We start from the raw sequence: 6,000 nt of genomic DNA, 5'->3' as shown, positions 1-6,000 counted from the left end.
TGTTTCAATGCTACTCTCTCAATTCATCCACCCTCTCATTCCCCAACTGTGTCTACAACTCTCTTCTCTTTGTTTCTGTCTCTATTCCTGCCCTACAAATAGGTTCATCAGTACCATTTTTCTGGACTTCATATATATGTGTTAATATACAATATTTGTTTTTCTCTTTCCGATTTAACTTTACTGTGTATAACAAGCTCTAGTTTAATCCACTTCACTAGAATTGACTCAAATGCATTCTTTTTTATGACCGAGTAGTTTTCTATTGTATATATGTATTCCGCAACTTTTTTATCCATTCATATGTTGATCAACATCTATGTTCTTTCCATGTCCTGGCTATTGTAAATAGTGATGCAATGAACCCTGGTGTACATTTTTCTTTTTGAATGATCATTTTCTCAGGATACATGCCCAGCAGCTGGGATTGCTGGGTCATATGCTAGTTTTGGGACTTCCCTGGTGCCTCAGACGGTAAAGCGTCTGGCTACAATGTGGGAGATCCAGGTTTGATCCCTGGGTCGGGAAGATCTTCTGGAGAAGGAAATGGCAACCCACTCCAGTACTCTTGCCTGGAAAATCCCATGGATGGAGGAGCCTGGTAAGCTACAGTCCATGGGGTTGCAAAAAGCCGGACATGACTGAGTGACTTCACTTTCTTTCTTTTCTATGGTAGTTTTATTCCTAGTTTTTTAAGGACTCTCCATATTGTTCTCCACAGTGGCTGTATCAACTTACATTCCCTCCAACAGTGCAAGAAGGTTCCCTTTTCTCCACATTCTCTCCAGCATTTATTGTTTGTAGATTTTTTGATGATGGCCATTCTGACTGGTGTGAGGTGATAACCTCATTGTAGTTTTGATTTGCATTTTTCTAATAATGAGTGATGTTCAGCATTTTTTTCATGCCTTTATTAGCCATTGGTTTCTCTTCTTTGGATAAGTGTCTGTTTCGGTCTTCTGTCCACTTTTTGATTGGGTTTTTTTTTTTTTTTTTTTTTTCCTGATACTGAGCTGTATGTTCTGCTTGTATATTTTGGAGATTAATCCTTTGTCAGTTGCTTTATTTGCAATTATTTTCTCCTGTTTTGAGGGTTGCCTTTTCATCTTGTTTATAGTTTCCTTTGCTGTGCAAAAGCTTTTACGTTTAATTAGGTCCCATTTGTTTATTTTTGTTTTTATTTCCACTCTAAGAGGCGGGTCGAAGAGGATCTTGCTGAAATTTATGTCAAAGAGTGTTATGTGTTTTCCTCTAAGAGTTTTATAGTTTCTGGCCTTACATTTAGATCTTTAATCCCGTTTGAGGTTTTTCATATGTATGGTGTTAGAAAGTGTTCTAATTTCATTCTTTTACACATAGCTGTTCTGTTTTCCCAGCACCACTTATTGAAGAGGTTATCTTTCCTCCATTGTATATTCTTACCTCCTTTGTCAAAGATAAGATACCCATAGGTACTTGGATTTGTCTCTGGGCTTTCTATCTTGTTTTGTTGATCTATATTTCTGTTTTGTTCCAGTACTATACTGTTTTGATTAGTCTTACAATTTTATGAGATCACAGATGTTTTCAGAACATGATATAATTAGACTTGTGATCATGACATTTCTAACTGAAATTCTATGATTCTACATATGACTTTCTTTTATTCTGCTCCTATTAGAACTCTTGACTCAAAATACATAAGCTTGTTTTGTTCATAAACTCAAATATGTCAGTTTCTTATCATTTTCTCCATAACCAGAGTTTACTCACTATTTTTCTCATAGGACCTCCTTGTTCTTAGGCTACAGATGATAGGAGTGATTATGGGGGTGACTACCCGTAGAACAGGGTAATCAGTTTGTTCAAAATCATTCTTTGGACTTTAGCTTCATGTCCATGAAGAGGATTGTTTCGTAAAACACAATCACCACTTCTCAGTACAGCATAGATGATGAAAATATAGGCAACAAATGAGCTGTAATGGAGTAAATGAAAATATTACATTGCCCAACATTATTATACTCATTAAAAATATTTATGCAGACCGCTTTATTAAAGGCACTATTTCACAAAAAATGATTAATTATATTTTTTCCACAAAGGAACACTCATAATGTGAGTACATTTTGTGCCAATCCATTGAGAAAGTTTAATCCCCAGATAGCTGCCATCTAAACACTAAGTGTCTTATTTACAATGATGAATTATCTCAGAAATTTGTTTATGGCCATGTAGAAATCTCGTGCCATCCCTGACAGGACAACACACTCTGTGGACTGCATTACATAAAGAGATAGGCATTTTTAAAGTTATGAATTAGATAGGTTTTTTTAATAATAGGAAGGGGGACAAGAGATGATGTGTGCCAGATATCCTGGAAGGAGAGAGTACCAAAAAAGAAGTCCATGGTGTTCATGGCATGTGGAGGAAGACTTCTTAGAGGGTGAAGATGACTAAGGTACTGTTTTCAGGGTTTATCAGGCACATCACTAAAGACATGACAAAAATGAACTTTTGTCAGTTCCTTGGTACTCAGAAAGGTCTTTCAGAATGAATTCAATTTCAGTTGTCCGGATGATTCTTTGCATTTTCTTTTTCTTTCTTGAAATGATCCAGAAAAAGAAATAGCACATAAGTTAAACGAGTTGTCCTATGTTACATAAAGTAAGAGGTAATTGGGGTGGAAGATGTAAAAACTATGTGAGCACTATGTGGAGTATTGGTAATATCAGTGAGATCAGCTCATGGGATTTCTCTTCTAGAGCATAAAACAGCTGAGCAACATCAGTAGCTTATTAAAAATACAGGCTGCTATATTCCATTTCCTGGGACTGTGATACATAAAATCTGAAGCAGGGAAGAATGACTTGCATTTTTAATAAATATCTGTTATTAGATAGGCTAAAAAATAGAAACTAAAATTTATCTGTCAAAGAATATAAAAGAATAATTTCATTTGCTTGAACCATTGTCCTGATGTTACTTATTTGGGTGCTTCACTTAAGTAATGTTGGACATAGGATTTTGAGAACCCCTTGTGACTTGGGGTGAAGAAAGGAAGAAATAGTTGAAGAGCTCTGTTCTTGGAGAGAAGCTTAATCATATGGTGACAGACTAGGACCTAATATGATGTTCAGAAACCAATTCCTTGTAATCAGGTCAATAAACTTTAGAAACAATGATGTTGGATACCCAGTTTTAACTACTTCCTTGTTCAGTTGCTGTTTTTCCCCCATTATCTTCAGACTTTTAGTCAAAATTTGTTTTACCTATGTTAGTGGTTTGTGGTAAACAAACTGTGTTCACTATTTGGGTGAAGCAGTTCAAGGAAAGGTGAGTTTTGCCTGCAGAAGTAAAAATATATAAATAAATAAATAAAAAACAGCTCAGGGCACTTGGGATATATATGTATTCACCATTACCTCCTAATTGTGTAAATTAGATAGATAGTGACTACATGTCAGTTAATTTGGGTATATCTCTTTGGGTAAATTCTTTGTAGATGCTTATATAATGGAATGGGATTGAGTTAGAAGTTAGGTTGTGGAGTTATAATAGAAAACTGAATAGTGTGATGGCTTATAGGTTTCAATTACATGATTTCAAACTTCTGAATTTGTTGTGAATTTTAAAATGCCACTCATATTCACATAGCACATGTAAATTCTCAGTTTCAGAGTCAGATGAAATAGTTATTTTCTACAATAAAACCCTTTTCTCTTTACTCACTAATTGATTAACAAATTAGAATTAAATAATATATATAAAATTCTGACAACAGTGTGTAGAAATTTGTCTTTTTATTATTATTTTTAATAACTAAGAGTTAATGTAGCTAAATGAGGTCTTTCTGCAATATTGTGAATAAGACAGTAGGATGAACAAAGATGTGGATAAAAACATTAAAATATGTTTGGATTAAGGATTCCAGCCATATATCATAAGATTGAGAATGAGATAAGACATATTCTCAGTACTTCTGATTGGTTATTTGAAATACAGTAATGGATTTAATATAACTAAGTCTTTAGGGCATTATTCTTGAAGTTTTCAAAAGTTTTAAACATTGCCCCCCTGAGCAATTTAAACTTATAGCTTAGAAAATTTCATGAATCCCTGGAAGCAAGAAATATTTAAATTGCCTTCCTGAGTCTGGAGAAGATTCTTTAGAGAAATTCCTCGGTCTTCACAATGGGGCAGTGTTTCTACTTGGGTTTGAAGGGCAGATGAAATCTTCCATATTCTTAAATATTAACTTCCCCCTTACTTTTGTACTAGCAGAATCAAAATATACTCCCTTTGTAAACAATCTTATTTGGCTCTAATGTATAGGAGCTTTTAGAACAATTTGGAATAATGCCTTTGCTATTAATGTTTTCCAGAGAAGTCCTGTGATATTATGGCTCCTCAGTGGTAATACCTTCAGAAATTTATCAACCTCGTGGACAATTTTGTACAATATGCTACAAATATAAGACCAGTGCAAAGCGATCTGCTATGTGTTGCAACCTAGGAGGCAAGCTGAACTTCCATTTACGGTAATAGCTGAGAACGTACACTAAAAACATATTTCTAAGGGGATATTAAACTGAGTCAAAGTAAGCCATGTGTTTTGGAGATAGAATATATTTTTATCATGAATCATCTATAAATAATAGGAATTAAAGAAATTCTAAGATGATATTTTCTTTGGTATACTGAAGAGAAAAATGAAAAATAGAACCAAAACAGTAATTTGAAATCTGAAATAATTTGAATATCCTCAAAAGCTGTATATTTAGGTCAAGAATCCATCATTTAATCAGAATATGGTTTCCTTGTCTTTGGTTTGGTGTAAATGAGTACATGTCTACTGGTGTCATTTCTTACTGGTCCAGTGAGGTTGCTGTGAAATAGGCAGCAGATTTGCAGTTTTATCTAGAACATAAATTAGGCTGGTGTCACCAGAGTTCTGATTCTATACAGTTTACCTCATGGCACCAACTCAGTTTTCTGTGGTTTGGTTTGCAAACATTTTTTACAGTGCTGATCATGAACAGACAGCCATTCCCTACCCTGCAGCCTCTCTATTTTCAAAACTTTGTTACTTGTTCTTGAATACATTTTCTGATTTGTGTGAAAATGAAATGGAACAACGAGTCCTTGGCTAACAAAATAATTTTGACTTTCATAGATATTATGTATGCATGAGTATTTTTGGAATTGTTTTGAGAAATTTTAATTTTTTTTGTTGTTGTTGCTGGTGATGTGTTCCTGTGAAAACTTTAGACCCTTGAGATCAAACCCATGAGACCATAATATTTGTGACACACACTCATTTAACATTTAACAGAATGAGTTGAAATACCTTTAAAAAAATCAACCTGTAAGTTCCTTGTTTTCAATGGTGTTGGCTTTTGCTACAGTGGTAAACACTCTTCACCACAAAGTGAGGAAAGTTTGATATAACATGCATCAATATTATATCATGTGTGATGAAAATTATACATGGTTATTTGGGGAAGAAGAGAACATATACCTGAACGGATCTGATTGATAAAAATTTAGTGGTACCTTTGTAAGTATGTGAAACTGGGGGCAGAAATGAAAGAATTTGAAAAAATGAACAATTGAAGATGAAGGAAACCAAAATAGTGTTTACCACATGCCAGATGTGTTTATGCATTTAAACTTTATCTCTCTAAAGAACACCACAATGAGGCTGTTAAAATCTCCATGGTAACATTCATCAGGGCAATATAATACTCAAAATTGAATATTCCAAAATATATTTACAATTAATATTGTTCTTTATCTGTGTTAGCCACCTGGAGATAGTTGCTCTGAAAATCCTTCAGCCACAAATCATCTTAGTCAATTTTGCACAATAAAATTTAGGGGATTGAAGAAATCAATAAATTATGTGTTAAAGAAAAAAAAATCCCCATGTGTAGGTGAGAATATTGAGATATAAAAGTTGTTTGTTCAAAGTCACATATCTAGTAACTGGTCCTGTTAACAGAAAGGATATGGATGAAG

The sequence above is a fragment of the Muntiacus reevesi genome, chromosome 10, assembly GCF_963930625.1.
Source record: "Muntiacus reevesi chromosome 10, mMunRee1.1, whole genome shotgun sequence".
Classification (NCBI taxonomy): domain Eukaryota; kingdom Metazoa; phylum Chordata; class Mammalia; order Artiodactyla; family Cervidae; genus Muntiacus; species Muntiacus reevesi.
Note: the sequence above shows the minus strand (reverse complement) of the source record.